This window comes from Bos indicus, chromosome 3 (assembly GCF_029378745.1).
Source record: "Bos indicus isolate NIAB-ARS_2022 breed Sahiwal x Tharparkar chromosome 3, NIAB-ARS_B.indTharparkar_mat_pri_1.0, whole genome shotgun sequence".
NCBI classification, from domain to species: Eukaryota; Metazoa; Chordata; class Mammalia; order Artiodactyla; family Bovidae; genus Bos; species Bos indicus.
In genome coordinates this window covers 77,792,757-77,817,882 of record NC_091762.1, presented here as the reverse complement: position 1 = coordinate 77,817,882, position 25,126 = coordinate 77,792,757, and the positions used below count along the sequence as shown (strand labels likewise).

At 42.3% G+C, this 25,126-nt stretch overlaps 1 protein-coding gene across 6 annotated transcripts in view; it reads right to left on the bottom strand.

Moving 5' to 3' along the window:
• The window catches only part of GNG12 (G protein subunit gamma 12), a 141,265-nt gene that overhangs the window by 78,227 nt on the left and 37,912 nt on the right, over positions 1-25,126 (bottom strand). For 4 of the 6 annotated variants that reach the window (XM_070786344.1, XM_019957292.2, XM_019957291.2 and 1 more), the window contains exon 2: positions 6,284-6,336. The exons of the other annotated variants lie outside the window; for them this stretch is intronic. The gene's annotated coding sequence lies outside the window, so the exon portion shown is untranslated. The remainder of the gene's footprint in view (positions 1-6,283; positions 6,337-25,126) is intronic. 6 annotated transcript variants of the gene reach the window in all.

Here is a 25,126-nt window from a genome sequence, read left to right as displayed (position 1 = left end):
TCTCCTTGAAACAGATTCCGCCCACCAGGGCTTCACACTGAGGGTGAGTGAAGCCCAAAGAGAGAGTCCGAATGGGAAGCAGAAGGTGCTGAGGACGGCAGCAGACAGCAGGAGAGGCAATGCCTGAGTCCTGGGAGACCCAGATGGAGGGCGCTGGCAGGGGAGTCCTGCAGGGAGCCCCAGGGGCTGCCTCAGAAGCAGCCAGAAGAGTGAGAGAGCCCATCCACCCACGAGCCAGGCTCAGAGAACCCAGCACCAGGCCTGACAACAGTGGTCAGGTAAGAACTTTCCCCTCTCTCTGTCTCACCCGGGCAGGCCTGAGTGACGGGCAAGATTGAGGAAGTCTTCTCTTGGAGTGAAAAGTGACCATACATAGACTAAAGTGAGCATTTCCAATTTCCATAAAGGATGGGTACTTACATGTGTGTACATGAGTGCCTGTGTGTCAGTTAAAGAAACCATAGGACTTTCAATGGAAGGACTGATGCTGAAGCTCCAATACTTTGGCCACCTGATGCAAAGAACTGACTCACTGGAAAAGACCCTGATGTTGGGAAAGATTGACGGCAGGAGGAGTATGGGGCGACAGAGGATGAGATGGTTGGATGGCATCACTGACTCAACAGATGTGAGTCTGAGAAAGCTCTGGGAGTTGGTGATGGACAGGGAAGCCTGGTGTGCTGCAGTCCATGGGGTTGCAAAGAGTCGGACATGAATTAAGGACTGAACGTAGGACTCTTTGTTACCTAAGAGTAACCAGAAACATCACAGGCCTGATGAAGTTCTCATCAGGAAACAGAAACACATCCTAGTGAATAAACTTTAAAGGCACAGTGAGAGACAAGAATAAAGCCATGTCTTAATTACGTTTCACAAGCTGTGTTGTGCTGTGTCTTGGTCACAGCTAACCTCTGCATCGCTACCTGTGTGCCAGGCACTGGGATGAGGATTTTATAGATGTGACCTCATCCAGGCCCCCAATAGCGCCATGGGGCAGGCATTATCACCCCCTTTGACAGAAAAGGAAACTGTGGCTCAGAGAGGTGAGGCAACTTTCCCCGAGTCACACAGGTAGGTGAGCAGAGTAGTAGCTTGGACTCAACCTCAGGTCTCACATGGAACTCTGGACTCTGTGCTCCCAGACGAATGGTTCTCAGCAGCCAGTGGTTACTGAAACATGACAGGGTCAAGGGACCTTCCCATCCTTTACTCTCAGGAGTCCCTGAGCTAGAAAAATAGAAAGCTGAGTTTGAAAACCACTGAACTGCATGATTTCCGCAATCTCCTCCAATTCTGGGATTCTATTATCTGTGGGTACGGCATGGAGAGAGGTGGACTCCCACAAGACGACATGGAGAAGAGGGAAAAATCCAGAGACAGCCAGAAGGAGCTGGTTCCAGCAGGTGGTACCATAACACACCCGAGGTTCACAGAATTACAGTCACATGCATAAATGCATAGTTCAGAAAATGCACATAAAGCACTTAGCATGGGGTGAGCACCAGAGTAAGTATTAGGTAAGTGGCAACTACGATTGTGATAAGTTTACATACATTCCTAAAAACCTCAACGTGCAATTTGATGCAACATACTCAGCCACTGACATCACCGTGTCTGCTCCATAAGGAGCTGTGTTTATCATGGATGCTAAACTCTATTAGTTTAGCCAAGAAAAGAAATGAACACATAGGATTAAGCTAGCCAAATCTAAAACAATTCAAGTAAGTCTGAAGTACTGGCTCTTAAGCAGTAGGGAGCTGGGGAGTCCCATAAAAAAAATGAAGGAAGCATGATCCTTTTCTTCAGTTTAAAAAAAAAATACCACATACCACTTTGCAAATAATTACAGAAGCCCATTCACTGATTCATTCAATAGATTACAGATCCACTGAAGCCCATTGTCTTTAGGTTAATAATCTAGATCTGGGGGATGCAACATGAGGTCTGCAGGCCAAAAGCTGCCTACCTGACCCCACAGTGGGGTCATCCACCCTCCTCCTCTCCGTATGCTCATTGTTGCTAGTCTCCATCATGATACCAAACTTGGAATAGGTAGTCAATGTAACTGAAGCCGAATCTAATTTTTAAGCTTTCAAGTTTAATGGATCCCACATTAAGAATTTCTAAATCAGTACACACTGGTACCTACAAAATTTATTTGCTTGGCATGCTTTTTCGTTCTGGAAACAAACAAACAAAAAATCCTCATTCCTCGTTTTTTCCTAAGGACCCTACTTCATGTGATTCTGGTGGGATTCATCCTTTCTTTGGGAACACATGAACAAGCCCTGGCCAAACAGATGCTGCTTACTGTCTACTGCCTACTCCTGGGATTGAGACAAGGAATCCAAACAGGGCCAAACCTCTTTGGTAATAGTAATAGAACAAAGGCCAAAGAAGCACTCTATTTGCTGAGATCCACAGCTGTGAAGATGATGGAAATGTAATGCTAGTGTCTACCTCTGCAATGTATGGAGGGGCTCTTGCCTGAGAATGAAGCTCACTGAGTTAAGCAGAGCCAAGAGATGAAGAGAGTGAAGGATAACAGCCCGATAATTGTTTCTGAACCCATGCATACACCCATGCCTGAAGTCCACGCTAGCATGGACATTTTAGTCATCAAGTAGATGACACCAGTTTACATTGGATTTCTATTCCTTGCAACCAGAATAACTCTAAGAAAACTGATCTAAAGAAAAACAAAGCCCCAAAGCAAATACCCCTCTGTGGGCAGTCTTCATGAAATTTTGACCTCCTTTCTGACAAATTTTTTTTCATCTTATACACATTACTCTCACATCATCCTCTGTTCCTGCTGGTTCATCTTACCAGTGCTGCCAACCAATCAGACCCATTACTCTTGGAAAAGTTTATTAAAGTTGGGAAGAGGAAAATTAGAAGTGGACAATATATAGCTCAGTTTATAGTTTGCTGCCATCCAACACATCCTTGGAGTCCACTAATCATATTCCAATAAGCTTCTCAAACTGCCCTGGTTCCCCCCAAAGGTACAGAACACCCTGGTATCTAAGATGACATAGAGCCACGGGGCTCAAAACGGAAGGAGAGAGACACATGGAGCAAGGACGGTGGGCTGCACAGGTCACAGTGGACAGGGTCCATACAAATTCAGTGTATCAAAAAGCCACTCCGCAGACTGAGTCAGGGCATGGCATGATTTGGAGTTGGGAGAAATAACATTCACTGAGTACTTCCCAGGAAGTTGTTTATTATTCTTTCAGAACTGGGACGGTAAGGAGATTGCAACGCATGTGCCAAGTCTGGTCCGCAGCCAACTGTCCAGGCTCAGCATCAAGAAGCGTTGACAGTCTCAGACGTGCATCACAGGGGAAGGAGTGGGGATGAATGTATGCACTTGTTTTCCAGTGGAAAATACTACCTTTTATACTTGGATGAAGCAAGGCCAGCAGAGAAATGCACACCCAGACTGAAAGCAAACTTCTTGGGCTGTACCTGGGTGTCAACCCTGCAGGTCTACACCGAGGGTGGTCCTCATTAGTCATTCCTATAGGGATGCCGTTTGCTACCCTCGGTGGCATCCACTTCATAAACACTGGGGGAAAATTCCTCCAAGTTTCAAAAGAATCACAATTAACCTTGCTTCTTCTGAATAACTAGCATGCTTTTATCCTCAAGCCACCAAGAACTCTTAACTGAGTATGCTTTCCTAGTACTAACTTATCAGAAGCTCAGAGGCAAGACCCTGGGGCCTGCTAGTGCGTGTACAGGCTTCTCACTTAAGAACTGGGTCCCTAACCTTACCTCTGACTTCACCTTACTTTTCCTTCCCCACAACTTTCCTCCCTTCTGTCTCTGTCTGGATCTTATTACATGTGTATTTAGACGTCACCTCAAAAATCTTTGAAAGAAGACAGGCGCATACACAAGATCAACAGTAATCAAACTAATGTGTAACAAGTCGGATGGTGAATGGAGGACAATTTTACAAATGCTGCCTGTTTTGACAGCCGGAATGGGGAAGTTCCAAGGGAGCAAGGTGAAAAGGTGGTGGCCTTGGACCCGGAATAGCCCTGGGCCAAACTGTTAGGTCAGCAAATGTCTCAGACAACCCCCGACTCTCCCGCCCTCCTGCAAACCTCTCCCCATCCCCACTTCATCCTTCCTTGGGCATCTGGGTACCCTCTTACCCATTCCTACACATCCCACACCTTTTCTTTCATTAATACTGCTGGTTGCTCTCCCTTCCCCAACTTCTCCCACCAATCAAAGCAGCTGACACTTCTATAGCACCTTGTACTTGACAATGATAAGCTGTCAATGGCTGACAGCAGCTTTAACACCTATTTCTCTCAGGAATGAGGAGGAAGAAATCAAAGGACTAAATCACTAATAGTGGAACAGGTTGCAATTATGATACAGATGCAGCCGAGTGAGATGATCTTGTAAATTTCAAATAATTCTATGTAAAGCAGTCAGCAAAGTGCCTAGCACACAGTTTGCATTCAATAAACAGTAGACACTAATTGTGACTATTGATACTGTAATTATTAACCTTTCTACCACTGGATATTCCTTGTCTATTCTTCAATCACTACCATGATTACCCCCAGGAGGGAACTGCCCCTTTAAAAAACACTGGCGAGTCACAGTTTCATAGTTGGTTAATGTATTTAAATTACATTTTATGATTGATAAAGCACTTGCACATACATCATTCTTTTTTATCTTCTGGACAATCCTCAAGTGAAATATCATTTCAACTGGTTGCTGTTGGAGAAATGGCAGACAGGCTAGTTTGGCGAGGAAAAAAAGGAATAGTGGGAGAGAACAGGGCCAGATAATGGAAGCAGGGAAACTCGAGAAGTCTAGACTGGTGTGGTGGATGACATGGAGGCAGCGACAGCTTCTGAGCAAAAGAGTAACATCCTGAAAGTTGAACTGGAGGATGACTAGTGTGGCAGTTCTATATCGTGATGCAAGGATGGGAGTGGAAACCTGGTATCACAAGACCACCCAGGATCCTGGCGAACTGACCCAGATGCCAGATGGCAAATCACAAAGCCAGGGTGAGGGGATGGGCTATGAGATGGGAGCATGTCCTGAGCTCTCTCACCCTCCAGGTGATTTTCATTCCATCACAGATGTTTCCATAAATACTGTAGGGTGGACTATAAAAATGGCCACAGATCTTCCCCTCTCTGTCTTCCCTGCAATGTAATTCTGCAACTCTTCTCACCAAGAGGTAGAATCTAGTCCTATACCTTTTGAATCTAGGATCTCCCCAGAGCTTGTTTTAGCCAACAGAATGTGGTAGAGGCAATGTGATGGCAGTTCTGAGCCTCGCCCTCGACACTTCTGTAGTCTCTCTTGGTACTCTGCCCAAAGGCCAGGGGTACAAGCTCAGGGTAGCCTGCAGAGCACTGAGACACATGTCCTAGTCATTGTCATCCCTCCAGCCGATAGCCAGGTGACCCCCAGCCTGGCTGACCTGGACCTGCAGTTAACCAAAGACACATGAATGGTCCCAGTTGAAATCAAAAGAATCACACACCTAGGCCCACCTCAAATTGTCAACAGAATTATGGTAAACACACAAAAAAAGATTGCTATTTTGAGTCAGTAAATTTTAGCTTATATTTCTGGCAGTAAATTTGGGGGGAGGTTTGTTATGCAGTAATAGCTAACTGAAATACACCACAAATAACAGTAACACCACATATCAGGGAGAGGTGCCACATGAAGCCTTAGAAGCTTTTTTCACTTAAGTACATTACTTTCCTAGGTCTAAAGGAAGTTTTCTACCACTAGAAAACTGTTATCTCATGACAATCACGAGGTTTAAGGAGAGATGCGAGGAAAATATACAGCAATAAGAAAGCTAATAAGTTACAGCTATGAGCCAGTTTTCATTATAACACACTGCAAGGGACTGTCTGAATTCCTTGGCTGAAGTAAGACTTTGTTGTTTTGGATACTGTTCGAAACACGCAGACCATCAACAGGGGCCCGGAAATAGTTTCATTACAAAAAAAGTTTTTATTTTAATAGTATTTGGCATGTAATCATAGATCTTTTCCCTGACCATGTTCTGAGCAAAAGAACATGGATTGATCTGTTTTTTTTTTTTTTTTTTTTTAGGGCCGGAAACATTGTGAATCATTTCAGAGGGGGGGAAGAAAACATGAATAAATAGACATCTAATCATAGTACCAGTAAGGATGCATTTAACTTAGAAGTGTGAATATCATTTCAAAAATAATGTCAAATGGTCACTTTGTTTTAAAAATGAAAGAGCACTTACCAGCAAGACTCTATATGGCCCACCGTCACCAGGTTTTAGGTGATGGAATGAATCTGAAATAGAATGAAATGAGCATCCCGTAAGAAAATCACATTTGGAAAGGGTGTGCCTTCGATCCCAGCGACTGCCATCCTGGTGAGTATTTATTCTTTTAAAGATTAACAAAGCTTTTTCTGGCTCCTGATGGAATAGGGAGAGTTTTTCGCCTACATATTTCAACTTCCTCAACAGAGCGCATTCCCTCATCTCCTTCAGGGAGTTTGGAAAGTCTGAAGCCAGTATAACTATAAATGGTAGTGTTTTCATCCAAACCCCTCCAACTCGGCAGAAGCCTGCCTGGTTGTTGCTCTTGCCTTGGCCCTTCCACTCCCTTCTCCAAGGACCATGCCCTGACTTCCTTTATGGAACCAATGAAAAAACAGATGGTCCAGCATAACCTGAAGGCCAATGGGAGGGCACACAATGCTTTCCAACAGAGGTCACCTGTTCTCAGATAATCACAACCTTTTCTTTTACTGATAATGGTGAGTCTAAAGCCCTGCTGTTCAACAGTACTATAACACAAGTCATACTGATAACTCTAAATTTTCTAGTGTGTGTGCTATGTCACTTGAGTCATTGTGACTCCATGGACTGTAACCCACCAGGCTCTTCTGTTCATGGAATTCTCCAGGCAAGAATCCTGGAGTGGGTTGCCATTTCCTCCTCCAGGGGATCTTCCCAACCTGGGATCAAACCCGCATCTCTTATATCTCCTGCATTGGCAGCAGGTTCTTTACCACTAGCGTCACCTAGGAAGCCCAAGTTCTTTCTAGTAGCCACATTAAAAAAGCAAAAATAAGGACAATTTTAATATTTATTTAACTGAATTTATTCAGAATATTATCATTTCAACATATAGAAAATGTTGAATAATATAAATAATATAAAAAACAATTGAGATGATTTGCATTTTGTGTGTGTGTCATCCTAAATCTTCAAGACCCAGCGCATTTCAACTCAGGCTGGCAGCAGTCCAAGCAGTCAACAGTCACAGCAGCTAGTGGCTTCCATAGCAGACAGCACAGGTCCAGGCAATCTATGCTTGGCCTTCAGGTAGGTACTGGCAGGCCCCAAAGTGACTGAAATGCATGGAGAGATTTTGTTCATCTATGCTCCTGCTCTTGGGAATCCATCATTAATTACCCCATTCCAGAATGTCATTTAGCATAATTAATAACATAATAATAGCAGATGCTGGGTTGCCCAAAACATTCATTAGGGTTTTCCATGCAATGCTATGGAAAAAGCTGAACAAGTTTATTGGCTAACCCAATACAGCACTCATTGTGTGTCCTTGGCAAGCTCCCTTGTTAGTTTAATGAACCCTCACAGTAACTTCATCTTGTTCAGTTGCGAAGCCATATCTGACTCTTTGCGACCCCGTGGACTACAGCATGCCAGGCTTCCCGGTCCTTCACTATCTCCTGGAATTGGCTCAAACTCATCCATTGAGTCAGTGATGCTATCCAATCATCTCATCCTCTGTCTCCCCCTTCTTCTCTTGCCTTCAATGTTTCCCAGCATCATGGTCTTTTGTAATGAGGAAACTGAGGCAAGGAGAGGTTAATAAGATACTAAAAGAGCTGGGATTCTAATTACTTAGCTGGCCTCCAGGGCCCATGCCTGTAGCCACTATACTCTCAAGTTAAATTTGAACGGCTCAAAATAAGATATTAATAATTACTTTCAGTTTTAATTATAACCATCAAGTGATCCAAGGCTGTTCCTATGACACATGGTCAGATAATAGCAGTGATGGCAGACGGAGGAGCTATGGGATGTGCTAGCAAATTAAATTTAAAATAATTTGGGGTGGGAATACAAAAACCACAGGCAAGCCTGGGGTCAAAAAGATTGCCTTGCATCCAGGGATCTGTTTGGATGATCAAGATGAGGGTGCAGGGGGAGGGCAATGTGGGGTATCTGGAAAATTGTATCTTTGTGATTTTTCTGAGGGAAGAGTCAGTCTATCACTTTCATGAGATCCTCAAATGCGTCTGTAAGACAGACATCTCTGTGTCTGTCCTAACGGGGTAGGGGGTAGAAAGAAACTAGGTGAACACATTATTTCACTTGATTAATCTGTGCCCTTCTCCAGGGGACCTCATTTTGTGAGGTCCCCTGGAGAAGAGAATGGCAAACCACTTCAGTATTCTTGCCTTGAGAACCCCATGAACAGTATGAAAAGGCAAAAAGATAGGACACTGAAAGATGAACTCCCCAGATTGGTAGGTGCCCAATATGCTACCGGAGATCAGTGGAGAAATAACTCCAGAAAGAATGAAGGGATGGAGCCAAAGCAAAAACAACACCCAGTTGTGCATGTGACTGGTGATGGAAGCAAGGTCTGATGCTGTAAAGAGCAATATTGCATAGGAACCTGGAATGTTATGTCCATGAATTAAGGCAAATTGGAAGTGGTCAAACAGGAGATGGCAAGAGTGAATGTCGACACTTTAGGAATCAGCAAACTAAAATGGACTGGAACGGGTGAATTTAACTCAGATGACCATTATATCTACTACTGTGGGCAACAATCCCTTAGAAGAAATGGAGTAGCCATCATAGTCAACAAAAGAGTTTGGTACTTGGATGCAGTCTCAAAAATGACAGAATGATCTCTGTTCATTTCCAAGGCAAACCATTCAATATCAGTAATCCAAGTCTATGTCCCAACCAGTAATGCTGAAGAAGCTGAAGTTTAACTGTTCTATGAAGACCTACAAGACCTTATATAAGTAACACCCAAAAAAGATGTCCTTTTCACAATAGGGAACTGGAATGCAAAAGTAGGAAGTCAAGAAACACCTAGAGTAACAGGCAAATTTGGCCTTGGAGTACAGAATGAAGAAGGGCAAAGGTTAATAGAGTTTTGCCAAGAGAATGCACTGGTCATAACAAACACCCTCTTCCAGCAACACAAGAGAATACTCTACACATGGACATCACCAGATGGTCAACACTGAAATCAGACTGATTATATTCTTTTCAGCCAAAGATGGAGAAGCTCTATACAGTCAGCAAAAACAAGACCAGGATCTGACTGCAGCTCAGATCATGAACTCCTTATTGCCAAATTCAGACTTAAATTGAAGAAAGTAGGGAAAACACTAGACCATTCAGGTATGACATAAATCAAATCCCTTATGATTATACAGTGGAAGTGAGAAATAGATTTAAGGGACTAGATCTGATAGATAGAGTGCCTGATGAACTATGGACAGAGGTTCGTGACACTGTACAGGAGACAGGGATCAAGACCATCCCCAAGAAAAACAAATGCAAAAAAGCAAAATGGTTGTCTGAGGAGGCCTTACAAATAGCTGTGAAAAGAAGAGAAGTGAAAGGCAAAGGAGAAAAGGAAAGATATACTCATTTGAATGCAGAGTTCCAAAGAATAGCAAGGAGAGATAAGAAAGCCTTCCTCAGTGATAAGTGCAAAGAAATAGAGGAAAACAATAGAATGGGAAAGACTAGAGATCTCTTGAAGAAAATTAGAGATACCAAGGGAACATTTCATGCAAAGATGGGCACAATGAAGGACAGAAATGGTATGGACCTAAGAGAAGCACAAGATATTAAGAAGAAGAGGCAAGAGTACACAGAAGAGATCTTCAGAAAAGATCTGAAAAGATCTGAACAGAAAGTACAGAAAAGATCTTCATGACCCAGGTAATCAGGATGGTGTGATCACTCATCTAGAGCCAGACATCCTGGAATGTGAAGTCAAGTGGGTCTTAGGAAGCATCACTACAAATAAGGAAAGTGGAGGTGATAGAATTCCAGTTGAGCTTTTTCAAATCCTAAAAGATGATGCTGTGAAGGTGCTGCACTCAATATGCCAGCAAATTTGGAAAACTCAGCAGTGGTCACAGGACTGGGAAAGGTCAGTTTTCATTCCAATCCCAAAGAAAGGCAATGCCAAAGAATGTTCAAACTGCCACACAATTGCACTCTCCTCACACACTAGTTAAGTAATGCTCAAAATTCTCCAAGCCAGGTTTCAACAGTACGTGAACTGTAAATTCCAGATGTTCAAGCTGGTTTTGGAAAAGGCAGAGAAACTAAAGATCAAATTGCCAACATCCGCTGGATCATCGAAAAAGCAAGAGAGTTCCAGAAAAACATCTATTTCTGCTTTATTGACTATGCCAAAGCCTTTGACTATGTGGATTACAATAAACTGTGGAAGATTCTGAAAGAGATGGGAATACCAGACCACCTGACCTGCCTCTTGAGGAACCTGTATACAGGTCAGGAAGCAACAGTTAGAACTGGACATGGAACAACAGACTGGTTCCAAATAGGAAAAGGAGTCCTTCAGGGCTGTATATTGTCACTCTGCTTATTTAACTTATATGCAGAGTACATCATGAGAAACGCTGGGCTGGAAGAAGCACAAGCTGGAATCAAGATTGTCGGGAGAAATATCAATAACCTCAGATATGCAGATGACACCACCCTTATGGCAGAAAGTGAAGAGGAACTCAAAAGCCTCTTGATGAAAGTGAAAGAGGAGAGTGAAAAAGTTGGCTTAAAGCTCAACATTCAGAAAATGAAGATCATGGCATCTGGTCCCATCACTTCATGGCAAATAGATGGGGAAAAAGTAGGAACAGTGAAAGACTTTATTTTTTTGGACTCCGAAATCACTGCAGATGGTGACTGCAACCATGAAATTAAAAGACACTTGCTCCTTGGAAGAAAAGCTATGACCAACCTAAACAGCATATTAAAAAGCAGAGACATTACTTTGCCAACAAAGGTCTGGCTAGTCAAGGGTATGGTTTTTCCAGTAGTCATGTATGGATGTGAGAGTTGGACTTTAAAGAAAGCTGAGTGCTGAAGAATTGATGCTTTTGAACTGTGGTGTTGGAGAAGACTCTTGAGAGTCCCTTGGACTGCGAGGAGATCCAACCAGTCCATCCTAAAGGAGATCAGTCCTGAGTATTCATTGGAAGGACTGATGTTGAAGCTGAAACTCCAATACTTTGGCCACCTGATGCAAAGAACTGACTCATTTGAAAAGACCCTGTTGCTGGGGAAGATTGAAGTTGGGAGGAGAAGGGGATGGCAGAGGATGAGATGGTTGGATGGCATCACTGACTCAATGGAGATAAGTTTGGGTAAACTCTGGGAGTTGGTGATGGACAGGGAGGCCTGGCGTGCTGCAGTCCATGGGGTCGCAAAGAGTCAGACACAACTGAGTGACTGAACTGAACTGACTTTCTGCCCCCTTCCCTCCCCCAACCCCACACACAAAAATATCATAAGTAGTGAGCAAAATCAGATCCACACACACAGAGTCTTCACCCCTGTACTACCAGGGAAGTCCCTCTGGTGGCCATCTTGTCCTTTACCCACACAAACCTATTTATAGGTCCCTAAATAGCACCCCCCTCCCACTTCTCTGCATCTTTGCCAAAGACTGTGTTCTTTTTGTCAAGAATGTTCTTTCCCTGCAGTATCTGCCTGCCTTCAAGTCTCAGTTAAAAAAATCAAAACTTCTGGGGAGCCTGTGTGAACTCCCTTGGGTAGTGCAGGGACAGCTTCTCTGCAGTAAAAGCAGTAAAGCATTATTCACTCAATTCAACCAATAATCATGTACCATTACTACAGGTAATAATGAAAGCTGATCTTTACGGAGCTACATGCCAGGCACTATTTCAAGTGCTTTATCTGCTCCTTTAAACATCTGAGTAACCTCATGAAATGGGTTGTTTTATTACCCCATTTAGCAGGTAAGCACACTGAGGCACAGAGGTCAAGTCAGTAGCCTAAGGTCACACAGTTCACAAATGGCAGAGACAGACTGTGAACCCAGACAGCTTGGTTCCTGAGCCTATATTCTTTTTTTTTTTGAAGTATATTTGATTTACAGTGTTGTGTTAGTTTCAGGTGTACAGCAAAATGATTCAGGTGTATATTCAAAATCATTCTTTACACATTTTATAAATGTATAAAGAATATATATATATATACACACATGCATTTTAAAATACTTTTCCATTATAGGTTATTACAAGGTACTGAATATAGTTCTCTGTGCTATACAGTAGGTTCTTATTTATCTATTTTATATATCGTGGTACGTATCTGTTAATTCCAATCTCAATTTTTCCCTCCCCACCATTTTCCCTTTGGTAACCGTAAGTCTGTTTTCTGATCCAGAGCCTGCATTCTTCAGGCTGTGCCACGCTTGCCTCTCATTATGTTCCCCTGCCTTCTACTCTCATTGCTTCTGTCCTTGTCTCTGTTAATCCAAGTGGCTCCTGTGTTTCAATTTTTCATTTACTGGCCTCTTTGCTACCTTGTTTGCAGAATCTCTGGAGGATGAGAATCTTCGTATCCAACTCATCCTTGTCTTTCTAGGACCTTGCAAGGTGTTTGGTATACAGCAGATGCTCCATAAAGGCACACACACAAAAACACTGGCACAGCACTGGTAGGACAGGGGAGAAGGGCTACAAACTTGGGCGTAAGAAAAGCACACAGGGAGAGAAGTCTCCAAATACACACTCGAATAAAGCAAGCTTTAACTTCATCTTTTAAATTTAGCCCGTGCTAAGAGCATAGTCATTTCCTAGGCCTGTTTAATACCAGAGGGAACAGAAGCAACTCAGATCTTGGCTCACTTGCCTATACTCCCAAGCTCATCAGTTTCATTTTACTTTTGCACATGGATTTAAGTAATAATACGCCCTTTAAAAAGCTTTGGCTGGCCATCATAAAGAAATGCCAGAAAAGGCATTTTCCTTAAAAAAAAAAAGACAATATTCAAGCAAAACAGGATACAAAACCCTATTTATTAAAGGTTTCCTTGGTTTCAAATAATTGGCTATAAGTATATTCCAAATTTTTTTTTTTAAAAACAACAGCCTCATGTTGAAAAACCTCCTTTTGCTGTTCAGACACAGCTGTGCCATTTTCTACCCTAGAATTTCATGATATGTTTCTTTCCATCAATATCTAACTTTCCTTGGATGGATATAAAGTGTCCTGTGGAAGGACACTTTCCTCTTTCAATAACAATAGGAAAGACAGAAACTTCAAGCTCTGGGACGTACATTGACTTCTAGAGAACAAAAGAACTTCTGGCTCACATCAGAGATTGCATCAGGACTTTGGCCCAGCCTATCCACTCAGAGATAAATATTAATACAATTAGCCATAATACCCACCCTTCCTACTTGCATCCAGAATGTCAAAGAAACCATCCACTTCCCATGAATATGGATGTCAGCATCCTCTTAGATATTAACAACCAAATTATAAATCTTCATTTTTGATTCTTGCTATCTCATCTCCTTCCACCATAAACAGTAATGTAATTATTCTTGAGTACAAATTAAGGGCCAGGCACAGTTGTTGGTGCTGGAGATACAGCTGTGAATGAGTTAATGGGGTTCCAGACATAGGGGTCCTTATATTGCAATCAGTCAGTCAGTCAGTTCAGTCGCTCAGTTGTGTCCAACTCTTTGCGACCCCATGGACTGCAGCACACCAGGCCTCCCTGTCCATCACCAGCTCCCGGAGTTTACACAAACTCATGTCCATTGAGTTGGTGATGCCATCCAACCGTCTCATCCTCTGTCATCCCCCTCTCTTCCCACCCTTAATCTTTCCTAGCATCAGGGTCTTTTCAAATGAGTCAGCTCTTTGCATCAGGTGGCCAAAGTATTGGAGTTTCAGCTTCAACATCAGTCCTTCCAATGAACATTCAGGACTGATTTCCTATATTGCAACAGGAGACAGAAAATAAATGTACAAACAAGAAAACAAGAGAAGTTCCAACAGTGATGTGAAAGTGAAAGTCAAGTTGCTTAGTCGTGTCCGACTCTTTGCAACCCCATGGACTGTAGCCTATCAGGCTCCTCCGTCCATGGGATTTTCCAGGCAAGAGTGCTGGAGTGGAGTGCCATTTCCTTCTCCAGGGTCCAACAGTGATAAATTCTACAAATTCTTTCATACAAGCACGGAGTGATGCAACCCAATGGACAGCTTAGCAGTGTCTCTTTGGAAGCTGTATGGAGGAGTCTAGAAAAGGCAACAGTGAACGGATAGATCAGCGGTAACCAATTCTGAGATCACTAAATTGTGCAGAAGAGATATGACATTACCTTGGCCTAGGGTGGTAGCAGCAGAGATGGGAGAACCAGATGGATTCAGTACAGGTTCTGGAAGTAAAATAGCCAGAACCTGCTGATAAAGTGGGTGTAGGAGATGAGGGAGAGGAAGGGGCTGAGATGATACACAGGTTTCGGTTTAAGCAACTAGTCGATGATGGCTTTATTGGGGGAGAAACAGGTTTAGGGAGGAAGGAAAATCAAGAATTCTGATTTGACCTTGTTCACTTGAAGACATCTAAGTGAAGATGGCAAGAAAGTATTGAAAAGTCTAGTACTGTGTTGTCCAATACTAAAGCTATTAGTACATGTGGGGATTTAAATTTAAATAAACACAGTTAAAAACTCATTTCCCCAGTTGCATGAGTCACAGTCAAGTGATCAGGCAGACACAGAAGCAGCTACCGTCCTGAACAGCACAGGTGTAGAATATTTCAATCACCATAAAAAGTTCTATTGGGCAGGACTCATCTAGAATGAACATGGTAACTTGCTAGACTCCTTTCATTATTATAAAGCTTATTGCAATTACAAAATATAAAATCAATCCTCGGAGACCTTTAGCTTTGAATGGCAATTGGATTCTGATCTGTCTGAAAGTATTTGTTTTTAATTCTCAAGAAAAATAACACAATAGAGGCACAGTAGGAGAATGAACACTAGATTTATAAAACTGGCTTCTGGTTGTCTTCACTGCCAATGATTTCCAGAAAAATCACTAAACGTCTATGTGCCTCAATTTCCACTACAAAACAGGTCATGATCTGGAATGGACTATATTGAGAAGTATGCTGGAGAATGTTTCCACCTCTGCAGACATCCCCGCTGTTCTCTGGTCATATCTATTGTTTTCACTTGCAAATACTGACATGATGTTATCTCAGATGGCAAAAGAGATATAAAAGGGCCTTTGAAGCACATAAAAGACCCTGCTGCTGCTGCTGCTGCTAAGTTGCTTCAGTCGTGTCCGACTCTGTGCGACCCCAGAGACGGCAGCTCACCAGGTTCCCCCATCTCTGGGATTCTCCAGGCAAGAACACTGGAGTGGGTTGCCATTTCCTTCTCCAATGCATGAAAGTGAAAAGTGAAAGTGAAGTCGCTCAGTCGTGTCTGACCCTCAGCGACCCCATGGACTGCAGCCCACCAGGCTCCTCCGTCCATGGGATTTTCCAGGCAAGAGTACTGGAGTGGGGTGCCATCGCCTTCTCCGATAAAAGACCCTATCGTAGCATAAAAGGTATATGTTCCATAAAGGCAAGACAGAGCCAAAAGAAATATACCCCATGCCTTGAGTCTGCCACAGAAAGTTGTGTGTTTTGGGATGTTGGCAGGGTTACTGACTTGATAAAGTAATGCCATGGGTGTTAGGGCGTCATGAACCAAGTGTTGATCCCCAAAGGTAAAAGACAGTAGACAGTCCCCAAAATGGTGACATTTCCCCTTCTTGTGCAAGGTTTCTGTCCCAGGGAAGGGCACACCGGAGTGGGTTAGCTGGCCTACTTTACCCAGATGGTGCCCCTCCATTTCCCCCACCTCAGGATTATCTCCTGGCCAGAAGAACTGGTCTGGGCTGTTCACTGGGAGAAACTTTTGTATCTCGTCATTGCTCTGAATCTGCGTAGAGTTTCTAGTGACTTAAAAAAAGTTTTCTGAGGACCTGGTGGTATATATCCTCAACTAATTGGTGGGAAGGTTTGGAGAAAGTGTTCTCATAATGCCAGTGAGAAATTGTAAAAAAAAAAAAAAAAAAAATATATATATATATATATATATATACACACACACACACACGTTGCCAAACTTTAAGAGAATATATTAAAACAATTAATTATGAAATGTTACATTGCACATAACTTTTTTTCTCCTTTTCTACTGAGAGGGCAATGACAATTTTTTGTTAGTTTGTTTCTCCCAATGGCAGTTTTTTTTAAAGGAGAGCATTCTTTGGAACTACCCAGATTTCTACCATCCTAGAGCTACAATTTATTTTTGCCTGTTACCCTTGATAGACATATGTGCTATATGGCCAGTTTGTAGACTATTGGCAGCAAGGCTTTCATGTTTGACAGATCTGGGTTTGAGTGTAGGCTCTTCAGCTATTGTGAATCCTGAGACAAAACACCCCTAGGCCTCAATTGTCTAACATGTAAAGCAGGACTAATATGCCTTTTGCATATTGTTGCTCTGAGGGGAAAAAAAAGGGAGGGCAGGGAGAGCCATCAGGAAAAAAACCCCATATGTTATTTTCTTTTTTCATTTAACTTTCAATTTCAAATCTTTTTTGTGTGTTTCTATCCATATTCATGACGACTGTTGTAGGGACCTAAATCTCTCCCCTAATGCTGGATATTTAAATTATTGCCAGTTTTTATTACTATAAATAAGATTACGTTGGAAACCTTCATGCTTCTGCTTTTTTCATCCCTTTAACTTGTTTCCCTAGCTTCCCTTAATTCCTAAAAGTACAATTCATAGGTTTTGCTTTTCAAGGGGCTTTTTTATTAATATATGATAATATCATCAACAAAATAACTGAGAATTTCTGAGACTGACATTTTATAGATATTTTATACATAAAATGGTATTCCTCATGCTGCTTTAATCAGTATTTCTAAGATAATTGGGCTTCCCTGGTAGCTCAGCTGGTAAAGAATCCACCTGCAATGCAGGAGATCCTGGTTCGATTCCTCGTTTGGGAAGATCTGCTAGAGAAGAGACAGGCTATCACTCCAGTATTCTTGGGCTTCCCTGGTGGCTCAGACGGTAAAGAATCCATCTGCAAAGTGGGAGACCTGGGTTCGATCCCTGGGTTGGGAAGATCCCCTGGAGAAAGGAATGGTTGCCCACTCCAATATTATGGCCTGGAGAATTCCGTGGACTATATAGTCCATGGGGTCACAAAGAATCAGACATGACTGAGTGACTTTCACATACATACATAAGATAATTAGTGAGGATGGACATTTTTTCCTGTTTATTAATGATTTGTAACCTTGAGAAACAGCAAGTCTATATATTATTTGCTTATTCATGTAGTAAGATCTTGATATTTTTCTTTTGAATTTGAGTTTCTTACAGTGCACGATGATCAAAAATTAGTATATGTATTTGCTACAAATATATTTCTGATATTTTTCAATGTAAAGATAACCATTTTTTATTTATACAGCATTTTAATAACTAATAAGCAATAGCCATATTTTGTATAAACCTCATGAGCTATGATATTGCTTTGTGGCAAAATGTTTGACTTTTGACTGCTTTTCAATGTCCATTGACACTCTGATTTTTCCAGCAACCCTGTGAGTAAGCTGGGGAGGATGATAATTCCCATTATAGAGCAGAGAAAGTGAGACCCAGACATGCCAGGTGACTATATTATAGAGGGTCCCCAAATTCTGAAGCTGGCTAAGACTGGCCTCAGTCCTTTGTTCTGTGAACCCAAGGGCTCCTCATGAAAGGAAGCTCACCATGTAAAATGAAGAGCTATATTTTGTGCAAAATGGATTATTATCCCAAGCACCAATTCCACACTGTCTTTGATTTAAAATTCTTTATACAGAGGATGAGAGAGTTGGATGGCATCATTGACTAAATGGACATGCGCTTGAGCAAACTCAGGGAGCTAGCGGAGGACAGAGAAGCCTGGCATGCTACAGTTCATGGGGTTGCAAAAAGTCAGGCACGACTAGCAACTGGACAACGAACAACAGTTACAGCATCAGAGCACTATGCCTGCCGTACTGGAGGCACTCAAGAAATCTTAGTATGATTTTAGCAAAACTTCTCAAACAATGGCTTACATTATGGAACATCCTTACAGAGTTTTTATGTAGTTATGATAAATTAAATAACTTACACCTAAAGTTCGGAGAAGGCGATGGCACCCCACTCCAATACTCTTGTCTGGGAAATCCCATGGACAGAGGAGCCTGGCGGGTTATAGTCCATGGGGTTGCAAAAGAGTCAGACAAGACTTAGTGAATCAACAACCAAAGCTCCATATAATATTTGTGTGTATGTCCCAAAGAGAGTAGCACCCTGCTCAGCACACAGATGGCACTCAAGTCAGTGTTTTATGGGGAGATGGGGGAAGAATTTTATGAGCTAAGAGACAATGGAAAAACAATTACAGTTTAGTTAAAGATCGGGGCACTGAAATATAGTTTGCATGAACTGTGCACTTTCTGCTACGCCGCTCTTTATTTTGGCAAGCACACTATCATGGAACAGTTCTGATGCAGTCTTAAGCCAGAAGTCTACATTAGCTAAACAATACCGAACTACATTAAACAGAACATCCAAAAGCGTTTCCAGCCTTGGACAAATCTGTATAATTCTGTAGATGTATCTGTTATGTTTTTACTTGAGGATTCCGATATAACTCATTCCTCAAAAATTTACTGTGAACACACACACACACACACACACACAAAAGTCCTGGTTCAGCATTTGGGAAAAAACCTCAAGATAAAAATATGGAACATCTGCTTCCTAATATCAGGAAAATTCACAGGAAACGATTAATGTCCACAAGGGAGAAAGAAAAATAATCTGGATCACATTATGAAATGAAACATCCAAAATTCACAATTTAATATAATATAGCCTGCAAGTCATCAGATCTTCAAAACTGGGGGGAAAGATTTCACATTTTATTAAAACTTGCAAGAGGAGAAATATTTTTATGACATGTACATACAAATAAACATAAAATAGAATGTCCTCACCCTACATAACATTCTTGGGTCCTGTGTCTCCCCTACTGATATTTACATAATGTTTAGCAGTTGGGTTGTTTACCTCACATGTATTTTTGTAACGTGCTCAGTGTCTTACAGGGCAAATGAAGACCTAACTAAACTAGATGGTGGTCCATGGATGAGGAGGATGTAACTATTTTGAGAAAGATCTAGAGTGGCTTACGTCTCCCAAGGAGGGCTGAAAAGACAGTGAGGGTCACTGCAAGGCCAAAGCCACTGTATATAAAAGTGGTCTGCTCCTTGGCAGCTCTTTCACTATCCTGCTCCTTATAAGCCTCACTATACCGACTATAAGCCCGGCAATATGGAAGGCTCTGTGGGTAAAACAAAGAACAAAATACATTCCTTCTCCACAAGGAGTCTACCATGAGTCACAGGGATGACTGATCAGACAATTACAACTCCAGAAGCATATAATATACCATGTTAAGTCCAAGGAGCTCCAAGAACAGAGGAAGGCTGCCTATACCAGTCTGGGATGATCACGGAAGGCATCCAGGGAGAAGTGGCATCAAAGTGAAAACGTAAAGGATGACCAAGGTTAGCCAGAAGATGCAAGGAGGGAGGCATGGGCAAGGCCGATGGAACAGTTTGTACAAACGCTGGAGGGGAAGCAAGTGAGGGGAAGCAATTTGCTCTGGCTGCAACTATGAGAGTAAGAATTTCAGTGAACACTGGGGTATATGTATCTTTTAGAACTGGATTAAAATATACACACTACTATATATAAAATAGATAACCAACAAGGACCTACTGTATAGCACAAGGAACTATACTCAATAGCATGTAATAACCTATGTAAACAAAAAGAATGTCTATATTTGTATATGTATATGTGTAACTGAATCACTTTGCTGTACACCTGAGCTAACACTGTAAATCAACTTATTTCAATAATTTTTTTAAAAATCTGAAAAAATATTTGAGCATTTCTCCAACCAACTGTATATGCCAAGTGATATGGCAAATTGAAATAAAGACTTCATATATTTTTAAAAAAAGAGCAAAGAGTTTCAAATCAGTGAGCGGCCTTATTACGTAAGAGGCCACAGCAGGTAAAACCCAAAGCGGAGAACCACAGTGAGAAGCATAAGGCCAGTAGAAAGGACTCAGGCTCTCTAGCACCCTCACACCAGAAAGAGCTGGCACTGATTCATCCAGAGGGAACAGTCAAGGCCCCCTTAGGTGACAGGCCTCTGGAGGAGGGCAAGGAGACAGACTGCCCCATCAGAGATGATGCTGGTCCCCAATTCCAAGGAAAAACACACAGCCAGCTTCCCAACCTCACGATAGGAATAGTGAGCAGGCCTTATCACTACCCCATGGGGAAGACAGAATCATCTCATTCTACAGAAAAGTTGTTGGTTTTAGACGACAGTATTCATTGATATTCCTTTCTGTTAACTGATTCCACATCTGAATAGAGAAACCAACTCATCTTGGTCTGGCTGGAACATTCCAGTGCTAATACTAGAAAGTCTCATGTCCCAGGAACCCCTCCTCAGTGCCATACCAACTATGATGGTGGTCACCTACTCAGTTTGTGAGGTACATGAAGTGGAAAATATGCCCTAGGCTTTTATATTAGAACTGGTGCAAAGTTAAATGTGATCTAACCTCCTGGAAGCTAATCTAGACTCTTTGAGCCTCAGGACCCTCTTGGACATCTCAGGGGCTTGTCTGGGGACCCTATATCATTTGCAATAATTCACGCTGAATTATATTTGCAAAGCACAATGATTAGCTTAGGGCTTAGTGATCACTAGCTGTTGTGCTACAGGGAATCACTGACTAAATGCTTACCGAACACAGTAATCAGCCAAAAGATGGGTCTGAATTTAATTTCTGTGTTTCCTGTTGTTGACTGAGAATTAACCAAATACCTTTCAAATTTAATACTGCAAATCATCCTAAAATAAATGAAACTATTTACTTACACAGAGTCATAAACATATTTTCATTGCTTTGTTGACTAGGGACCTAACCCATTGTAATGGCTTATCTTCTTACTGGTCAACAGACAGTTAAGAAAGCGGAGAAGACAAAGAAAAACAACAACATGGTTTCCAGTAACTATAGGTCCAATAGGATATTACTTTATGGCAATATCTGAAAGGCAGAGAGCAGCTAATAAATCTTTATAGAATGATTGGGGGTGAAAAATTGGGCCATGGAGAACTACAGAAAAAAAGTACCAGGGTTTGTGGATTAGATGATGGCCATACTTGAGTTTTCGCTTCAGTGCTGTTGACTCAGACAGCCACGGCCCACAGCTCTTGTCTGATAAAAGGAAACACAAGCTCTTCAAGAGTACTGCTTTCCTTGCAACAGGGTGATGAGTAAAACAGCCCCCAGGGTGTGTAGTCAGGAGAAGATGCAGAAAGACTTCAAATTGATAAGAGCCAAGGGCCCACTACTCAACCCTGCTTCAAAGGCACCCCCCACCCCCACCCCCACCAAAGCTCAGTTAATGTTAGTAAGGCTCAATGCTCCTTGTGAAGATTCCTGAAACAGGAACGGATGGAGATATGACCTTAGACTCTTTTTTTCCTGCAACAGACAATGATTGCCAACACATTTCTGATTAGTTTTCAAGGAAAAAAAAACACACTATTTTCAAAATCCAATCGTGCTTGAATACAGCTATTCAAGGAAGAAAACCATTCAGTAGGGTTCAATTTTATTAGCCTCAAAAAACTGTTTTAAAAAAGGGTGAAACGTAGCAGCGTTTATCACTGGTAATGTATATTAGAATTATGTTTCCCTCTAAAAAGTTTGGGGCATGTATCTTAGAACTATGCTTCCCTCTAAAAAGTCCGAGGTATTCTGGGTAATTGAGGTTCTGCAGATACAATGAAAATAATCATTCTCTGCACTCCTCTCCATGACACGCTTTCCATCAGAAGCTGAGACAGACAGATTCATTGCAGAAATATTCGGGTTATGTCCGTTGCACAGAGTCAGACAGCACAACGAGGGCAGGATGCAGCAAAGGGCACAGCCCTAAGCCTGGGTCAGAAAAACAGGACAGAGGTTTTGTTTTCACTTTGCCAGACTTTACTATGGGTGAGTGCACGTCTGCAGGCCTTGGACTCAGAGGATAAGGAAATGACAAGTGGTCCTCAGTTAGCCTGTGAGTGGCTCTCACCAAGTCGCCTATGTTCACAGTCACATGGAGTGCAATGCTATGAAATATCCCACCCTGGTTTGGGCACTGGACTCTAGTAGATGGTTCAATCTTTCATTGTAGCCACCAAAGACATGCCTGGGCATTGAGAATCTTCTAGGAATTGTTCATCTTTATCCCATATTATCAAGAGGCCAACAGCTTAAACAAACAAACAAGCAAATCCAACTATGTTCAATATAATCTACTCAAAGCCACAATTCAACAAGACAACAGCTCCTAAGAAAACTGGTACAAACTTCCTGTTTTTACACCTACCACTTGTACTTGCTTTCTGGGTAAAGCCATCTTTGCTGCCTCTATTCTAAGTTTGTACCCCACTCCAGACATTCTCACAGACATTTTCATGCATTTTATACACATTCTGGACACACACCTCTGACACTACTTCAGGGAAGTATACAGGCATATACCTACTGCACCACCACCACCACCCAGAACCAAGAAGAAAAAATCTGCCACTCACCATACGACTGGGATGATTTTGAAGGCGGTCCAGGGCATTAAGCAACATTCTGACTGTGGGTTAGCCATTTCCATACCCAACCTTCACCTTGAACCCTCATGTATCTCATTTCTTAATGGATGTGCATGGACAACTTGATTATAAGGTCCTCTGACTACCATACTTTAAATTTCCATGTATTTATTTTCCTTCCCACAAGAATGAGTTCTTTATTTAACATATCCTAGGCGTCCAATAAATTTTTAAAAATCCAGATGTACATATTTCTATCTATCTAAACCTAAGAAGTTTACAGTGGTCTAGGAGAAGCTCAACAGAACAGCCAGTTCAGAAATCAGCTATTTCCTATTTATCTTCTATTGGCAAAGCTAGTTTTCATTTCTCTAAATATGTCCTCCTTGATTCTGGGAACAGCTGAGGATACTGATGATGTAAGACAGTCTTTGTTAACCTTTTAAAACTTACACTCATTTTTGATAACCATAAAAATGTTCTCCTTCCTTTCCCCAAACAGATTCTGATGTGTCCTTCCTAAGCTGTTTTAGGAAACTATGATATCTACCCCTTGGCTGGATTCTCTCCTCTTCCCTAAATCTTTAAAATCTACACGTCCATTCCCAGGCTCTTCTCTGACTTAACATCTCCTCAATGAAGCCTTATTAGGCATCTCAAACTTACAACAAAGGCCACAGCCCAATTAATAATCTCCCCATACAGCTCATACCCTGGGGCTGCCAGTGCTGACAGTGGGACACCACCATTCATGCTTCCTGTTCAAGGTGGAATCCTCAGTCATCTTAGGCTCCATTCTTACCTACTCTACGTCCAGTCAACTGTCAGCACATCCTGTCAGCCCTACCTCCAAAACGTCTCTCAAATGCAATGACATCTCAGCATCCCTCCCCTCCCTTTCTTCCTTGTCCAAACAGGCAGAATTTCTCACCTGGTGACATCAGCAGCCTCCATGCTGATATCTTGCTCCCTCCCAGCAGGGGGCACGGGCGTCCTCAGATGACTTAATTCTTCGCTAAAACCCTCCAGTGGCTTCCCAGCATGCTTCGCACACTCACTACTGCCAATCCTTTTGTCTATCAGGCTCTGCAGGAACTGGACCAGGCCACTCTATCTAGTCACAATGACCTCCCTTTTTCTCAAATACACCACACAATCTCTGCTTCGAGCCTCGACATTGATCCTTCATGTTGGTGGCCTTCTTCTTACAGACGGAAGGCCTGCACACTTGGCGGCCTCCGGGCTGGTTTCTGACAAGTGTCATCTCTCTCTTCCCTTACCCTGCTTTGCTTTTCGTCATAGTACTTAGCACTCTATTTTCTGTCCTGTTGAGTTATGAGCCCTGTCCTCCACTGGAATGTAAACTCCACGAGAAAAGGACGTTGTTTGTTCCCTGCTGGACCCTCAGTGCCCGAGGCGACGCCTGACACAGACTAGGCATTCCATAAAATAACCTTTTTTTGTTACTGAATGAATGCATATTGTCAACTAACCAGAAATGTTTTGTTGAACTTGATTTTCAGATGTTTATGTTATGAAAGTAAATATTCCCCCTTTCCCCAAGTGAATCATAAGACATGATTTTTAAACGACCCCACTCCCCACACACATTTAAGATTCTGGTATGTCTGCCCTTCCTAAAACACCCCACCAGGGGTTGGGCTAGGGTGCCCCATCCCCTTGAGCGTCAGTGGTGTGGTCACCCAGTTCCATGCATACAAACTCATAGCTACACTCTGAGTTTCTACTAAGCATCTGACATGTTTTACGGTCTTCTGCCTCTTACTAAAGCCTTAAAGCTTTATTATCTTCAAAAAAATGCTCAGAGAATTCAACTAATAAAGAGAACTGTCTGCCTTATTTATGATAGTGGCAGTGTTTCTTTCAGCTAATTCTGAATACAGCTGGCTCAGATTTCAATGCCAAGTGTTTGGCTACACTACTTTTGTTGTATGCTTCCAGAGAGTTTGGGCCCAAGTGGTCACAGAAAATACTGGGAAATATTAAGGAAACTCTTCGGAAGAGACAGAAGGAAGGAGGAGACACAGACCCCTCTTGCCAGGCATCCCCTATACATCTGGGTTTTCTGGTTGCTTCTTCAATATGGGTGCTTTTCAGAAGAGCAGTGTTTCCTTCATGAATGAGCTCCATTTATGATGAGGCACCAAGTGGTCAGTGTGAGCTCCGAGAGGACAGCCATTCCCAGCCCTCTGGCATTTTCCCAGTGTGGCAGCGAATGCAACCCCG